We start from the raw sequence: 18,822 nt of genomic DNA on the forward strand, positions 1-18,822 counted from the left end.
AGAAGCATACGAGAAGCTCGGCCTCTCATTGAATACTGAGCAAACCAAAGTGCTCTTCCAACAGGCACCAGCTAATCCCTCTTCAATGCCAGGAATTAATGGTGTCACATTAAGAAAATGTCAACCATTTCTGCTACCTTGGCAGCCACCTCTTGGCAAAAGTCAACATTGACGCTGAAATACAACACTGCCTGAGCTCTGCAAGTGCAGCATTCTTCTGAATGAAGCAGAGAGTGTTTGAGGATTGGGAAATCTGTAGAGATATCAAGGCGCTTGTTTATAAAGCTATTGTCCTCTCAACCCTGTTATAAACCTGTGAAACATGGACTATCTACAGACATCACTCTCAACTCCTGGAATGATTTCATCAGCGTTGCCTCCGAAAAATCCTGCAAATCTCTTGGGAAGACAGGCCGACAAATGTCAGTGTGCTGGAAGACGCAAAGACCACCAGCATTGAAGTGATGCTCCTGCGCCATCAACTCCACTGGACTGGCCACGTTGTCTGAATGCCTGACTTTTTTTTTTCCGTGTCAGGAGTGACTTGAGAAACTGCAAGTCGCGAATGCCTGATCACTGTCTCCCAAAGCAGCTACTCTACTCCCAACTCAAGAATGGAAAACGGAATGTTGGTGGGCAGGAAAAGAGATTTAAAGATGGGCTTAAAGCTAACCTTTAAAACTGTGGCATAGACACCGAGAACTGGGAAGCCCTGGCCCTTGAGCACTCTAACTGGAGGTCAGCTGTGACCAGCAGTGCTGCGGAATTCAAAGAGGCAGATATGGAGGGCGAAACGGAGAAACATGCCAAGAGGAAGGCGCATCAAGCCGACCGGGACCGCCTTCCATCTGGAAACTGATGTGCACATGTGGGTCAAGAATAGGGCTCCACAGTCACCTGCGTATCCAATCCATCGCCAAGACACCACAGTTGGAAGGGCAAAATACTCTAACAAGGAGGGATCACCTAAGAAGAAGAAGAAGAGGAGGAGTCCTTTGCCTTGCTGCTTTACTAAACTCCAACTGCCATGATTACATAGCATTGATTCAGGGCAGCTAAATTGGTGTCGAAGGGCATCAATTCTGCAATGTAGATGCACCCTGGAGCAAAGAGGCAGCCCCCTCCCCTCTCGCATCGGTGTCCCCGAGACGACCCTGTGTGTCTGTGCGTGAAAGGGAGAGATTGAGAACGAGGGAAGCCTCCAGCCCAGCCCCTGGCATACCCCCGCTCACAGTGGGACTATAAATGGGGCAGGCGGGGTGGCAGGAGGGGAGAGTCGAAGCCCTGGCTCTGCTTCCTCCGCGGGCGGCTCCTTCCCCTTCCCCTTCCCACTCGCCCCCCACGTGCCGCCGCCGGGCGCCGTTCGGCTTCAGCAAAGGTGGGTCCAAAGAGGCGGCAGCAGTGGTTCCGCGCGTGTCCGGCAGGGGGCGCTGCTGCTGCTGCTGCCTGCTCCCTTGCTTGCTTGTTGCCTGCGTGCGCTCGGGTGGGCGAGAGAGAGGTGCGGTATAGGGCGCGAGTGGGGATCCGGCAGCGGCAGCCTCTCTGCTTTGGAGCTGCAGCCGCAGAAGCGGGAAGGGCGCCGGATTTCTATTCTGCTTGCAACCCGCGTTGGGACTGGACGCGCCAGCTCCATGCCTTGGCACGGCGGACCGAGGAGGAGGAGGAGGGCGGCATAGCGCGGGTGAGTAGGGCAGGAGCCTTCTTCTAGATTCACACGATGCGTGTGGCAGAGACAGGGCACACGTGTGCGCCGGACCCAGCTGGCCAACCTCACCGTAAGAAACTCCTGCGAACGTGATGAGACTTTACCCATCGCTATCACCATCAATCCCTGCCCTCTCCACCATCATCACCAGGATCATGAGGAATGTTGGTTGCCTAAAGGCTTGGCTGCTCCCTTGGCTGCCCGTATCCAGGCACCTGGCAGAGCGAGTCGCCATCAGGGTGAACGAGCAGCCCTTGGATGCCTTTACCCCGGCTGGAATGGAGGCAGTTCGGCGCCCTTTTCCCTGCCATCCCTCAATGCTAAGGAACCCAGGGAGGTGTCCTTTGGCCGGACACCTGCTCTCTTGGGCAGAGAAGGCGCAGGAGCTTCCCAGCTCTCTCGTTTCTGTTGCGTTCAGCCATGGCAGTGAAAGTGGGGCCAAACTCCATTCATTCCGCAGTGGAGATGCACTTCATATGTGGGTTACTGTGAGTTTTCCAGGATGTATGGCCATGTTCCAGAAGCATTCTCTCCTGACGTTTCGCCCACATCTATGGCAGGCATTCTCAGAGGTTGTGAGGTCTGTTGGAAACCAGGCAAGAGGGTTTATATATCTGTGGAGCAATGTGCAGGGTGGGAGAAAGAATTCTTGTCTGTTTGAGGCAAGTGTGAATGTTGCAATTGGCCACCTTGATTAGTATTGAATGGCCTTGCAGCTTTGAAGCCTGGCTGCTTCCTGCCTGGGGGAACCCTTTGTTGGGAGGTGTTAGCTGGTCCTGATTGATTCATGTCTGGAATTGTCCTTCTTTTTGAGTGTTGTTCTTTAATTACTTTCCTGATTTATAGTTTTTTAAAAAATACTGATAGCCAGATTTTGTTCATTTTCATGGTTTCCTCCATTCTGTTGAAGCTATCCAAATGCTTGTGGATTTCAATGGCATATCTGTGTAGCCTGACATGATGGTTGAGTGGTCCAACATTTCTGTGTTCTCAAATAATATGTTGTGTCCAGGTTGGTTCCTCAAGTGCTCTGCTATGCTGACTTCTCTGGTTGAGATAGTCTGCAGTGCCTTTCATGTTCCTTGATTCGTGTCTGGGCAATGCTGCGTTTGGTGGTCCCTATGTAGACTTGTCTAGACTCTAACAACCACCATGTCAGACTACGCAGAGAAACCACTGAAATCCACAAACATGTGGACAATTTCAACAGAAAGGAGGAAACCATGAAAATGAACACAATCTGGCTACCAGTATTAAAAAAAGTCTAAAATCAGGACAGTAAATAAAGAACAACACTCAGAAGACAGGGGAATTCCAGACAAGAATCAATCAGGGCCAGCTAACAGCTCCCAACAAAGGATTCCTCCAAGCAGGAATCAGCCAGGCCTTGAAGCTGCAAGGTTTTTCAATGCTAATCAAAGTGATTAATTGCAACGTCCACACCTACCTCGAACAGACAAGAGTTCTTTCTCCCACCCTGGACCTTCCACAGATAAATAAATCTCCCTTGCCTAGTTTCCAATATACCTCACAACTTCTGAGAATGCCTGCCAGAAATGTGAGTGAAACATCAGGAAATAATGCTTCTGGAACATCACCATACAGTCTGGAAAACTCACAGCAACCCAGTGATTCCGGCCACGAAAGCCTTCCACATGACACTTTATATGTCTGTGTGTGTGTGTGTGTGTGTGCAGCCACCTTCACACAAATAGGAAGATAGAAGGCTGCAGCGAGACGTGTTGGGCCCATTTTGCCCAGAATTGCCAGCTCTCCAGGGTTTCCCACAATGAGTTTTTTTTCCTTCCCAGAAGTCCCTAGCATCACCTGGTAACTTCCTGTCCAAGGATGGGAAGAAGAAGAAGAAGAGGTTGCATCTGCACTCAAATTAATGCAGTTTGACTCCACTTCCTCTACCTTGGCTCAATGCCATGCAATTGTGGGATTTGTAGTTTGGCGAGGCACCAGCCCTCTTTGACAGAGAAGGCAAAAAGCCTTGTAAAACTACAAGTCCCATTGATTCCATCTATGGAATATCAGGAGTTGTAGTGACCACCTCCTGTCTGGAAATTGATCTCCGTGCAGCTCCAGAATAGGTCATCATTTGGACCCACCACCAAGACTCTACTTTCAGAAGACAATCATATTTAGCCATTATCTCCCACGATTAAATGATTCTATAATGTTGAGCCATGACAGTGGTTTCACACTACGATGACTAGGTGCAACCTCATCATAGCTTCTCAAATCCCAAAGGATGGGATGTGTTCAGGGTGAGATGGCGGAAACAATGGCTCTTCCCGAGACTGTTGTGGGGAGCCTTTAAGGCCAGGGGCCATTTAGCCTTGCCTGGCATGGCTCACTGGCAGGCGTCTCATGTAATACTGCACTTCCCCATTGATTGGTGTTTGAAGCCCAGAGTGGATTAGGAAAGACAAGGCAATGGGGGCTTGTTGGTTGGGAAGCGGAGTGAGATTAATGAGGCTGACCTCTCCGGTATTCTCCGTGGAAAAGGCTAAGCCCCCACCCGTTCTGAACTGTATGTGACTGGGAAAGTCTATAATGTGTATTGAATCCAGTGAAATCAAAGTGGGAATAAATCAATTCTTCAAGTTGCTGAAGTTGGCTGCTAATCTCACTGCTGTGTCAAATTAAAAGTTGCAAGCGGTGTTTCCCCTCCCTCTCTGCATTTGAGGACCATGCTTTATTTGGAATGACTGTTGGATAGTTTAAAGCGGAAGAAGAATTGATTTTCAAATATTACAGCTCTATCTATGGGGAGGAGTCCCTGGTGGTACAGTGGATTAAACCACTGAGCTGCTGAACTTGCTGACTGAAAAGTTGGCAATTCGCATCTGGGGAGCAAGGGGAGCACCCTCTGTTAGCCCCAGTTTCTGCCAATCTAGCAGTTCGAAAACATGCAAATGTGAGTAGGTCAATAGGTACTGCTCAGGCAGAAAGGTAATGCCAGCCACATGACCTTAGAGGTGTCTACGGACAATGCCATCTCATCAGCTTAGAAATGGAGATGAGCACCAACTCCCCAGAGTCGGACACGACTATATTTACCTTTACCTATCTGTGGAGAAGGGTGGCCATTCTGTGAGCTTTACTACTGATCTGTTATTTTAGTAGATCCAATAGTTTGTGCTAAAAGAAAAATGAGGCAGCAACCAAAGATTGTATCTACAATGTAAAATTACTGCAATTTGATACTACTTTAGCAGGTATATATGTTATGGAATCCTGAGAGTTGTAGTTTTACAAAAGCTTTAGTTTTCTCAGCCAAAGAGGGCTGGTGCCTTGTCAGACTACAACTCACAGGAGTCCATGCCATTGAGCCATGACAGTGAAAGTGTTATCATACTGCATTAATTTTAAGTGTAGATGTACTCCACTTTAATTATGTCCTAAAGCAGAAGTTTCATATGCGCTTGCACTTCCAATTACTCACTTACTTGGGGAGGAAGTCCAATTGAACGCAGAGATATTTGCTTTTGTGTAGACATAATGTGGCACATAACTTACTCCGGTGACATCTGTTCTCTTTGATGAGAATTGTGGGAAAAGAACCATCTGATTAAAAAACTACCATTAATTCTTTTGCAAATCACAGTTAAGAAGAGTTTTTAATTTGGCTTTGAAGCACTTCTTTGAAGCTAAATCATCACAAGTATAGTCTCTGTTCAGGCACAATTTTCCAGAAACAAAATTTAATTCAGATTAAATCAGCTGTTTCCAGAGAACAGATGGAATTTTGAACCATTTTAGAGTTGGGAGCAGCTGAATATGTTTCATATATTCATAAAAATACATATAAATATAACTGTGGCATTTTGTGGGAAGTCGATGTTATGTTAAATTCTTGAAAGAAATAGAAATACTTAAACACATACTTTTGCATGCTGATATAATCTGAATATAAAAATTATTTTTCATAATAGTTTGATATGGTGTGAGTTTTTTACAAGCTGTACTGACAAAGATCCTCGACTACTGAGAGCAGATGTGCAGCTGGAGCAATTAATATTACAGCAGAGCAACTTCCATGTGTTCTTAATGATTCATTTAATTCTGTACTTGGCCTAGTGAAAGTGCACAGTAAGCAATGATATTCTGTGCGATGTGAATAAACTGGCATTGCATCAGCCCACCTGAGTGTAAAAAAAGGGACAGAAAAGAACCACACTTTATTTCTCTGTTTCTCAAGAATGGCAATTGAGCAGATCACATGTTACCCTGGAAATGCATTCATTTCCAAGACCTGCAATCCATTGTGAAAGGAAAAATCGTGTGCACACCTTAATACAGTAAAAAAAAAATGGCACAATCAAAAATACATCAAAATATGTATATATTAGAATGCATACCAAATTTTAATTTATTACATTTATTACCCACGAGGTGCCAATTTTCATTATAATTTTCATGCATGAAATATATGAACAACCAAATATGTATGGGGACCAAATATGGAACTGAGACAGCTGCTTGAAGGAATTGTGAGAAATACAATGAGAATAAAACTGACAAGTACTTACACACTCCTAATGGAAACAGAGGTGTTCAGAAGGACTGAATGTTTCATTTCTCACTGAGGGATTAAGCCACTTCATGCCTGTTTCATATAGATGTTGTATCATATTTATGTCTCAGTGAAGACAGCTGTCACTAAGCATTGTATTTCAGATCAGTTTGCTTTTCTTAACTGAGCATTGTGTATCTTTAAGTCCCAAAATAGAGATTTAACATTTGGAGGTATATGCTTGCTCAGTTTTGATTCCTTAGAATCATACAGTTGAAAGAGACCTCGTGGGCCACCCAGTCCAACCCCCTGCCAAGAAGCACGAAAATTACATTCAAAGCACCCCTGACAGATGGTCATCCAGCCTCTGTTTAAAAGCCTCCAAAGAAGGAGCCCCTACCATACTCCGGGGAAGAGAGTTCCACTGCTGAACTGCTCTCATAGTGAGGAAGTTCTTCCTAATGTTCAGGTGGAATCTCCTTTCCTGTAGTTTAAAGCCATTGTTTTGTATTCTAGTCTCCAGGGCAGCAGAAAACAAGCTTGCTTCCTCCTCTCTATGATTTCCTCTCCCATCTTGATACATGGCTATCATGTCTCCTCTCAGCCTTCTCTTCTGCTGGCTAAATGTGGCCAACTCTTTAAGCCGCTTCACATAGGGCTTGTTCTCCAGACCCTTGATCATTTTAAGTTGCCCTCCTCTGGACATATTCGAGCTTGTCAACATCTCCCTTCAATTTAGGTGACTCAGAAGAAGAATCATAGAAATGAAAGGAGCCTTATGGAACATAAGGCCAAACTCCCTATTCAATGCAGAATCCCTACCAAAAGCATCCCCAGTAATTAGGTATCCATCCTCTTTTGTGAAGATATCCACAAAAGGAGAGCCCACCACCTTTCTAGACAATTGGTTCATTTACTGAACCACTCTCACTGTAAATAAGTTCCTTTTAATGTTCAGATGTAACTTCATACTATTAGACTAAGTAGCAGAGTATCATTCCAGCTCATTAGTGCAAAAATTGAGCCCCCTGGTTACGCAGTGGGTTAAAACCATGTGCCAGCAGAACTGTTGACTTGAAGGTTAGGTTGCTGACCTGAAGGTTGCCAGTTCAAATCCAACCCAGGGTGAGCATGGATGGTAAAACATCAAAACATCTGGGCATCCCCTGGGCAACGTCCTTGCAGATGGCCAATTCTCTCACACCAGAAGCAACTTGCAGTTTCTCAAGTCACTCCTGACACAGAAGAAAAGTACAAAAACTATTAATTACCAAAGTATCATATCAAGCTTTCCCGCCTAAGTATTCTTCAATAATGTAGTCTGATAGCAAAGCGAAAGCTTTTTCTCCTCCCATTCCTGTTGAAAGGCTTAAACTTCATCCTCTTTCCTGTGATTCTGTGAGGGATGGAGGTGAATGCTCATATCCTTCCTTTTCTAGCACTTTGGGTTCTGATAAGAAGAAGGATATGTTGAGAGAGTTATAGCTTTACAGAATCCAGCGCTGGCAGGATCCTGAAAATGGCACGTGTGAGAATGAGTGTCTTCCATACCTTGCATGTGAAATCAGTGGCGGTGGGACTAGTGGCAACACAACACATGCTAGGCGCAACCTTGCAAGAGCTTCATGTAGCCTGTAAGGTGTGTTGCTAAGCTGTGCTACATAGGATTATTTTGTTGGGTAATATCGGGGCCCACTCATCAGGCTGGTCACACACTCGACTTAGTCTTCTTTTCAGACAGTGGAATGGTTGGAGTGGAAGTACAAAATATTCTTCCATTGTCATGGTCCGACCGACCAGTTTTAGACTAACGGTGACTTCTAACCTCCACAGGGGTGGTGGATCGATTAAGATGGTCCGCCCCAGGAGGCTAATAGATCCGGATGGTTTCCTGAGGTCTCTTGGGGATCTTCCTGTCATGGAGGCTGATGATCCTGTCGACATCATGGTGGATCGCTATAATAGCGAGATGACCAGGGCATTAGACACGATCGCCCCTGAACGTCCTCTCTTGTTGCGCAGAGGCACTTCAGCTCCTTGGTTCTCTGAAGAGTTGTCTGTGATGAAGCGTATGAGAAGAGGACTGGAGTGTCGCTGGAGGAAAACTCGTGACATTTCCGACCGAGCACGGGCTAGAGGCCTACTCTGTGGCTTTGCTGGCAGCCAGGAAGGCTTTCACAACTGCCCACATAGCGTCTGCAACAAATAGATCATCAGAGTTGTTTTGGGTGGTCGGGGAGCTCCTTCACCCCTCTCTCAGCAACCCCAAGGACTCAGCAACTCGGTGCAGAGAGTTTGCGCACTATTTTGCAGATAAAGTCGCTTGGATACGCACTGACTTGGACACCAGTTTAAGTGCAATAGCAGGTGAGGTAACCGAGGCACCTGTCTGTCAGATTTTGTGGGATTCATTCCAGCTTGTTCACCCTGATGACGTGGACGGGATCCTTGAAGCTTTGAGGGTGACCACCTGCGCTCTGGACCCTTGCCCTTCCTGGTTAGTTAAACTGGCCCGTGGTGGGCTAGTTGATTGATTTGCGACCATCATAAACACCTCGCTGGTCCAAGGGAAATTTCCAACATGCCTTAAGAAGACCATAATAAAATCTACATTGAAAAAGACCTCCCTTGATTTTTCTGTTCTAAACAACTATAGACTAATCTCTAACCTTCCGTTTTTGGGCAAGGTGCTAGAGCGGGTGGTCGCCTCGCAGCTCCAGGGATTCCTAGCCGACACCGACTTTCTAGACCAGTCGCAGTCTGGCTTCAGGCCTGGGAACAGTACCGAGATGGCTTTGGTCACCTTGGTGGACGAACTCCGCAGGGAACTGGGCAGAGGGAGTGTGACTCTGCTGGTTCTCTTGGACATCTCAGCGGCTTTCAATACCATTGACCATGTTATCCTTCTAGGACGGCTCTTCAGGATGGGCCCTGGGGGTACTGCTTTGCAGTGGCTCCAGTTCTTCCTGGAGGGCCGTTCCCAGATGGTGAAGCTGGGGGACACCTGTTGTCCTGTGGGGTCCCGCAAGGTTCTATTCTGTCCCCCATGCTTTTTAATATCTACATGAAACCGCTGGGAGGGGTCATCCAGAGTTTTGGAGTTCGGTGCCACTCTGCGCAAATGACACTCAACTCTACTACTCCTTTCCACCGAATTCCAAGGAAGCCCCTCAGATTCTGGACTAGTGCCTAGCCGCTGTACTGAGCTGGATGAGGGCGAACAAGCTGAAACTTAATCCTGACAAGACGGAGGTCCTCCAGGTCAGTTGTTCAGCTGATTGGGGCATGGGTGGCAACCTGTGCTCGACGGGGTCGCACTCCCCCTGAAGGCACAAGTCCGCAGTTTGGGGGTCCTTCTGGACTCAAAGCTGACGCTTGATGCTCAGGTGTCGGCGGTGGCCGGGAGGGCCTTTGCACAATTAAAACTTGTGCCCCAACTGCGACTGTACCTCGTGAAGTCTGACTTGGCCATGCTGGTCCACGCCTTAGTTACCTCCAGAATGGATTATTGCAATGCACTCTATGTGGGGCTGCCCTTGAAGATGGCCCAGAAATTACAACTAGCCCAACGATCGGCAGTCAGACTGCTAACCGGAGCAACTTACAGGGCGCGGTCAAGCACCCTGTTTAAGGAGCTCCATTGGCTGCCAATCACTTTCCGGTCCCAATTCAAGGTGCAGGTAATCACCTACAAAGCCCTGCATGGTTTGGGACCTGCCTACCTTCATAACCGCCTTTCCCCCTATGAGCCCGCACAATCTCTCTGATCTTTTGGGGAGGCTCTCCTCTTGTTCCCTCCAATATCACAGGTTTGGTTGGTGGGGACGAGGGAGAGAGCCTTCTCAGTGGTGACCTCTCGGCTCTGGAACTCCCTCCCCAGGGAGATTAGGCTGGCCCCAACCCTGTCTCCTTTTATTAAACAACTTAAGACATGGTTCTTTCAGCACGGTTTCGACTAAACAAGACACTACAGACCCCTTGACACCATGCTACTGTTTTGCACTTTATCTCTGGTTACTTTGCCCCCCCCCCCCATTTACTCCTCTTGACCTTTGGTGGTGAAGCTGATGTTGTTTTAAAACTTTTTGTCTTGTTTTTATTATTATTTATTTATTTTATTTGTTAAAACTGTGCCTGAATTTGTTTGTGTTTTTATACTGCTTGTTGCTTGTTTTTATTGTCTTGTTTTATATGTTAACTTGCTCACACTTTGTCTTTTGGGCTTGGCCCCATGTTAGCCGCCCCGAGTCCTTTGGGATACAAAAATAAATTATTATTATTATTATTATTATTATTATTATTATTATTATTATTAAAATAGATGCCATACAAGTACCATTCATTGGGAATCTGTAGCAAGGAGGAACACCCTGAGCTATGAAATAATGTGTGGATTATTCAGGACAGCATATTTCCTCAGTCTGTATGAGAATCTCACTCATATAATCTGTGAATAACACCCAAAATGAGACCGCAAGATTGGTTCTTTCTAGTTCTTCCTTCTGCAGTCCCTATATAGACTTATGACCTCATTAGATGGGGCAATTTGCCTGTTGTCTGCCGCTTGCTCTCCCTTTTGCAATGAAGCCCAGTACATGATGCACATCTACTTCCACTGGGAGGCTTCCTGTATTGCTTTTGAAACAATGGGGGGAGCCGGGTGGTGGATGCTTCCCTCGGTGGGATCAAGCCAGCTGTAAGTCAGGCGATGTGGGGCGTGGGGCAATGGGTTCTCCACGCCCCTTGCTGGGACCCCATGGATTTGCCATGATGCAGGGCGAATCCTGACATCAATGTGATAAGGTGGTTAGACAACACTGCCTGCTTTATCTTTGGCATTAATATATTTGATACAGGGAAGATGAATTTTCCAAAATAATGTGTAATCATTGCTTTGATCTATAATACAGTATGTTGTTGTGCTGCTTTGAAGTTTATACTTACGGCAATAGTTATTCAGAGATTTCCCATTGCTTTCTTTTGAGGCTGAGAGTTTGTGACTTGCCCAAGGTGGGTTTCCATGGATGAATAGAGATTTGAACCGTGGTCTCCCAGACCCCTAGACTCACACACAAAGCACTATACCATACTTCCTCTCAAGATAGTATCATGATCAGAGGTTTATTCCCTTTTGGTCTAACCTACCTTCTGTCTGTCACTTTATTATATTAATGATGTGATGTTAAAGTCTAGTGCAATTTACTGTTGAAAAGCAGTTGGTAGGATTTTTAAAAATCATCATATCAGTGTCACCTAATGCAGTAATGCCTGATACCATTCAATGAAGCTCCTCCCATACCGGCCATCAGGCCTGTAGCGAGAGGGGGGGCGGTTTAGGGGTTCAACCCCTCCCCCCGAAATTTTTCAGGTTAAAAAAAAACCCTGGTTTACTCATAAATTTTAACTGGTTAACCAAATCCCCATGCTAAGTCTATGAGATGCAAAACATTAAGAGTCCCTCCAGGTACTATCTCAAGCAGATATTGACAAGTCTGTAGCCGGGGGGGGGGGGGGGAGGTTGCTAGGGGTTCAACCCCCCCCCCCCCCCAAATTTCAAAACCCCTCCCGAATTTTTTTTTTTTGGCTATGGCCCTGCCGGCCATTCCCCAATCTTTGTAGCTAAAATATCAGAAAACTCACTATAAAAAACAGCAACCATGTAAAGCAATGAATGCTTGTAGCACATTTAGAGAAAACCAAGTGATTTGAACTGTCATTGTAATTGGATAATAATGGTAGTTCTAATTGGTGCACATGTTTATCATTAGAAGGTCCAAAAGGTAAATTAGCATAGAGTTTTAGTCTTGTAGGTATATTGGTACACTCCAGGTAAGCTGAGCTTATAAAAAGGTTTTTGAGGGTATATCTAACTACAAGGGTATTTTTACAAAAAATAACAAATTTCTGCTTAAGTACTGCATAATATTTTATAGGCAGTCCTTTTGGTGCCACCCCCTTTGATGGTGTGATCTGGTGTGATTTGCATCCCCCCCCCCCCCCGTGACATCACTGCATCACATTTAAAGCCAAATTTCCTTATTCTGTGTCGACAAAAGTTCTGAGTTGTGTTGAAAATTCCTAAGAAAGACCCTTAGGAATTAATTAAACAGTGTTCCTTGGAGTTTTTGATAATTCGTTCTTGAGTGTTGTTCATTCCTTTAGTTATTCTCTGGTCATGGATGGTGCTTCCTTACATAATCTTTCTCATCCTGCTTGTGCCACAAGACATTCTTCTGAGATCCAGTAATTGTCATAGGTTTTCTTGATATGTATGCATTTTTAAATGACACCTTGGTAAAGCCATAACTAGAAACCAGTTTTCTGTTTGTATTGTTAATTTTGATTTGCAAAGGAACATTGCTCAGCCAAATACAACTGCTCTGATAGGAAAGGATTAATGGGAAAACAGAACATGTAATGACCCTGACACAAAATGCTAGCTAAGAAGAACGTTTTACATTTTAAAAACAAATATTTCTGTATACTTGTTCTGTACTGAAAGATTTAGTGAGAATATGTTAATATACCTACAAGTGTCTTACAGTTGTAATTAAAGTTTAAAATGAAAGTGTAGACAGGTTAGATGTATGAAAAAACAGAAGCTAGAACAAAATGTCTAAAGTTTCCTATAGTGGCAGATAACTGCAGTAGTTCCACTACTTTAGATCAGAATAGGTCCTTTTAGTGCTTCTTGTGAAAAAGATCAAAGACTTTATCACAGACACTGGAGAAAGCAACTTTTAAGTAGTCAGCCCATGTTTTAAGATGGTTTGATGAGGACTTGATACATACTAAATATATGGCCACCCCATCACACTGGGATCTCTCCTTTCCATATCTAATACAATAATGCGCATTTGATGTCACTGTCTTCTGGGAGGAGGGGAGTGGCAGATCTTACACAACCACACAACCTCCCTACCTCATCCAAAAGAATGAATGTGAAAACATCTTTTAAACTTAAAAAACAAAGGGGAAACACAATAAATGTAGTGGAAACAGAACACATATGATCTTTAAACTATTTCTTTCAATGGGAAACCCATGATCTGCTAAACCACACAACAGGCTACATTTCATAAAGAAAGATGGTAAGATTCTAGGAAACAGTTATCTGTTTTACAAGTGCAAAACCTTCCAGCATATCAAACTGGATGACTAAACATCCATCTAGTCTAGTCACTGATTTATGATAACTACGGTTCCTCCAAAAATGGTGCAATTCATCTGTGAGATTTTCACATCAGTTTTTTTTTCTAATTACAACTCATTCCTCTGCCCTGTGCTGTACCATGATGCAAATAGAGCACATTTAGTCACTGAAGAAGCTTGAAAATGGAAAGGGGAAACATATCTCATTAATTGTGGTCTATTCTGCCTATCCTATTTAAAGGCAGATCCAGCTGCCCATTAAACTCTGCAGAAAATGAACCAAACAACACAGATCACACAGAATGTACTGAGCAAAAAAAGGTGATGCTCTCCAAAGCATTGCACAGAGCTCCAAATGACCCCAAGGAAATCAAACTAATTATTGGCTGAGCGGTTCCGTAGTGGTTTGTGGACCACTACTGGATGTAGTACAATTCCCAGAGGTTGTCAAGGTATGATCATTGAAGCAATGTGGGAACTGAACAAGGGATTTTTGGAGCTAGCAACCAACAAAGTGAATCTTCCGTGGTTTGGCCTGTAGAGTAATAGAATATAAAACATTTGTTCTAAGTGTTTCACATTCATAAAGACTTGTCCAGATAGAACACTTTGCCCTGCATGCTTAATACGTGACAGAGATCTAAACTTTGGCTCTCTAGGTTCTTCGGGTAATGCAATCCACAACAACAACACTACACCAAATACTTAATAGATCACTCTGCTGCATGCCTCATCTGAGAAGAGAAAGAGTGTATGTCAGAAGAGATTTAACAATGGTAACACTTAAAATCCCGATGCTGTAATCTTTTTGACACTCAACCTAGGGACATTTCAGTTCTCTTGACCATTGCTTGAATAACATCTTTTTTTCTGGCAGCTGACTCAAGTCCTAGGCCCAAATACCTAATTCAATTTCTAGATGTCTCCTGCTCCAGGTAATGGCAATTCAGGTCTTGTTCAACATTTGTTGGCTTTTACCCCAGACAGTAAAAAAAATGGAATAATGGGAAGAAATCAAAAGGAGAATCTGGAGGAAGAAATAGAAACTGTAGGATTCTTTAGAAGTTTCTGCTGCATCTGCTTGTGTTTCTGAAGAAACAAGCCACTTGTCAACTTTGGAATAATTCACATAAGGTTTAGATCCAAAAGAAACGTAGTTAGGTTGAAGATGTATTTCTGACATGTTGATCTGTCAAAGCATGGTTGACTTCTTTATTGTGGCAGCCACATGGGAAACAAATAGAAAGGCAATTCATTAGTTAGGCAGCCTTCATAAAATTGCAGCACCAGTTTAGCACCACATCTATATAGAAACTTTCAAGTATCTTCTCCTGGGGCTAAATGCACAGAGTATTTGAAACATGCGGAATGAGACAAGTTTCATTTAGAAATGTTTAAATAGTTTCCCATGTGGTGACTGTATCCTTTAGATGTGGTGACCCCTGGAGGCTACCAAGCAGATGAGTGGTTTTCCATTCCAACAAACTCTAAGGGTTATTATGTCTGTACGAGAGGACAGAGCAAGCAAAGACAGCAAATGCTCTACAGTCTTCTGATTCATTTTCTGTGAAGGACTGCAGCTTTGCAAATTCTGAGCAACAATGTGAAAAGTCACAGGGAAACACAGAAAAATAATCTGTGGCCAGAAACTGGCTGTATCTTTGTGAAGTCTTTATAACACTTTTATCTACACTGAGGTGGGCAAATTGTGGCCTTACCAAAGTTAAATCGCAGCTTATCCTGAAACAAGAGACCACACCAGAAATTTCATAACCAGAGGATTATGAAGAAAAAGCCACACAGCAGTCTATGGCTTACATGTCAAAAAGTAAAATAGAAAGCAGTCCCTGGGAGCCCTTTGATTTGGTCGTCAAGCAAATCAAGAGGGTGAAATAAATTTACACCTTTGCCTCAGCTCACGTAGTTCTTCTGAAGATACCAAGAGTGAACTGTACTACACTCTGGTTAATGTTTTGGAGTTGACCTCCTCTTTTGGCTATTGTTCTTTCTGCTTTTTTGAGCAGGGGGTGCATGGGTATCTTCAGAAATGTTTCATTTATGGATTCCTGCATGGTTGTTTGTCAGACTAGATGACCCTTGGAGGTCTTTTCAACTCTGTGATTCTAACCTAATGTCTAGTCCAGGAGATTCAACAACCAATGATAAATGTCCTAAACACAATTACCAGGCTACACAAACCCTAAAACAGACTTCTGGTGGGTACAGTATATAGAATCATACTATAGACATACTTTCAAGTACAAGCATTGAAGATATGTGTTCCAAACTTTAAATCTAGCAGCTACACAGGGGCAGCTCAAGCCATATGCAAACTACGCAATTGTGGAAGGCACCATGAGCCGGCGGAGCCTGGAAGGGCACAGTGCCCGCCTCCCTCCCTCCCTCCTTGGCTCCCCCACGCTCTTTGCACCTTACCCCTGTAACTGTGTTCCCGGGGAGCCTCTCTCTCCTTTTGATGCCCATGTCATCACTAGCAGCAGCAGTGGGCTCAGCCTTTTGTTTCCCGCCGACGGGCTTCTTGGAGTCCCTTGGAACCTCCGGTGCTGAGCGATTGGCCCGCCAGGGAGGAGAAGGCGGGGTGGGGCTGAGGATCCCCTGGCACCCTCCCTCTTCTCCCTCCCTCCTTTCTCTTCTCCCTCCTCTCCCTTTCTGCCCTTCCTTCTTAAGCGGCACGCAGGATGGGCAAACTGGAGGCACCGGGGAAATGCTGGATTTCATATCACAAAATCACAAGTCGAACACTTCCCAAGTGTCTAGGACTGTGTGATGTATTTTCGGATGATAATAATAATAATTATTATTACTACTACTATTATTATTATTATTATTATTATTATTATTATTATTATTATTATTATTATTATTATTAGGCTTTCCTCCTGGGAAGGTTCCTCCACCGTGGCTCCCTACCTATCTACCTACCTTTCCACATATTCTCCACATTGTGTATATGTATGTATATATAAGATATACAGTAGAGTCCAACATTCTGCCAGCCCGTTTATGTTGGATAAGTGTGTGTGTGTGTGTGTGTGTGTGTATATATATATATATATACACACACACATACACATACACATACACACACATACATATACATGCATACATATACATATGGAGCCCCTGGTGGTGGCACAGTGTGTTAAAGCGCTGAGCTGCTGAACTTGCAGACCGAAAGGTCCCAGATTCAAATCCCGGGAGCGGAATGAGCGCCCGCTGCTAGCCCCAGCTCCTGCCAACCTAGCAGTTCTAAAACATGCAAATGTGGGTTGATCAATAGGTACCGCTCTGGCGGGAAGGTAACGGTGCTCCATGCAGTCATGCCAGCCACATGACCTTGGAGGTGTCTACGGACAACGGCGGCTCTTCAGCTTAGAAATGGAGAAATGAGCACCAACCCCCAGAGTTGGTCACGACTGGACTTAACGTCAGGGGAAAACCTTTACCTACCTATACATACATATATACACACAGTATATACACACACTCACACACACACACACATATGCAGGGACCATATGTGTGTCTCTCATATGTGTGTGTGTTACACACAAACACACACATATATATTCTATTCACCTCTACTTTCTACCATTTATTTTTCAGTTATTGGTTTTTGGTTTTTTTTTGGGGGGGGGGCTCCAAAAATACTGTTTGCTTATACTTGACAATTATCTAGGGCTGGCCCTGCAGCTACAAAATACTGTAGCAGTTACAGGCTCTATTACAGTTATATATTGTCTTACAGTGCATCTAGACAAAGCTTAACTACTGTGTCTTAATGCTGTAGAATAACGGAAGTTTTAGTTTTACAAGGTATTTTACCTTTTCTGCCAAGTATCTTCCCTATACATTGCCAGCTCTTGCTGAAAGCCATGATTTCATGATTTCAGGCAGGATTTTTCATAGCTCTGTATGGAAATGCCTAGGCTGAGATTCTACATCATGACTGATTTTAACAGCATCTTCTTACAGTATGGAAAATTGCAATGTCCTGTCTTAAAGTTTAGCAATCAATGAATTTCTCTTTATCTGACTTACAGAAAAAATACTTTGTGCTATTTCAGATGTTATGTGGTGAGGCAGTGCTCTTGAAGATTGCCGAAATATTTTCAGAAGGTATATTAGTAAATTGTGCTGGTGACAAGAGGGCCTCATCTAAGCCAACTTTGTCTGTGGCACTGACATTGAATAATGCACATTTCTCTTCAGGATTGGTAATGCCATTTGTTGATGGATAATACACTAGTCTGGCTGCATAATTGGCCCACTTGTTGGGGCACGTAAGACTACATTTTTCAGTGTGCCCTTGGGGAAGCCAAACCCATTTAACATGTACCCTGGCTGAGGGTGTTTTGAGGTGCTTTCTGCAAAGCTTGAGCTGATGAAGTAAACAGGGTTATGAGTTCCCCCGAATTCACAAGGAGTTACTCCCTGTGTCATCCTCATCACTAGCAAAATGTTTCATAAAATGAAGAGCAGAAGATGCATAATCAACAAGAGTTGGTTATGAAGAAAATTATGAAGAACAAACAAGCTCCCTGCAGTGCAGAAATGAATCAAAAGCACAGACACCAAGAGTGTGCTTAGGCAGTTTGGGTTGGCGGCTCAGCAGAACTGAAACATCACAGTTTGCACCCTACATAAATGTTATGCCACTGAGCTATGGCCCTTCCCTGGCTGGCAGACCTGGCCTTTACATTTCTGTAGGGTTCATATCTTATAACAGGGTCTTGTACAGTCTATGAAAAGCTTAGGGAATTTCTTCTTATGTGTGAACTGCTTGCAATTTCCTTTAGTCAGAGCTTACTTCTAATGCAAAGACCAATTTCATGCCTGACATCCACAACACTGTAACTGGAAGGACCTTGTGGAGATGTGAGTCCATTGCCATTGAACCATAGAAATTAACTCTTGACAAGAGTAGAAATTTGGACTAAGGGTATATAGGGGGTCAATCCATTGAAACTTTGCAGCATCTGTTCTTCCTAGTTGGTAACCTTCCTGACTTTCCATAGGAAGAGTGATGTTTCCCCAGTTAAAGAGGGAATTTTGTCTTATCTGAATTATCTGACCATGCATTATTTCATTGGGAGAGCAGGAAATTTGGCTTACTGATGTCAGCACCATTTCACTTGGCTGCTTCTGGGAATTTATTTTAACAACTTAATCATGTTAACACTTGTAGTCTCAATTTTTCCTTCTGGATAATGGGACTAATAACACCTTATATAATTCTGAAGCCTAATTACTGAGTACACAACATTTTGTAGATAAAAGGCATCACATACCTTAATTAGAAGAGGGATTCTAGGCACACGCAGATAACATCTGAATTGTTTATATTAAGCACATTCAATTAAACACATTGGAAGGCACTGTTTCTTACATTGAAGGATTCCTGGCTTCAGTGCTAGAA

At 44.0% G+C, this 18,822-nt stretch overlaps 1 protein-coding gene across 2 annotated transcripts in view; it reads left to right on the plus strand.

The window, feature by feature from the left end:
* Positions 1-1,267: 1,267 nt before the first annotated feature.
* The window catches only part of rasgef1c (RasGEF domain family member 1C), a 122,460-nt gene continuing 104,905 nt past the window's right edge, over positions 1,268-18,822 (plus strand). The window contains exon 1 of one of the 2 annotated variants that reach the window (XM_062970308.1): positions 1,268-1,681. The gene's annotated coding sequence lies outside the window, so the exon portion shown is untranslated. The remainder of the gene's footprint in view (positions 1,682-18,822) is intronic. The other variant, XM_003217468.4, reaches the window with a different exon arrangement.

This window comes from Anolis carolinensis, chromosome 2 (genome assembly GCF_035594765.1).
Source record: "Anolis carolinensis isolate JA03-04 chromosome 2, rAnoCar3.1.pri, whole genome shotgun sequence".
In the NCBI taxonomy this organism is placed as follows: domain Eukaryota; kingdom Metazoa; phylum Chordata; class Lepidosauria; order Squamata; family Dactyloidae; genus Anolis; species Anolis carolinensis.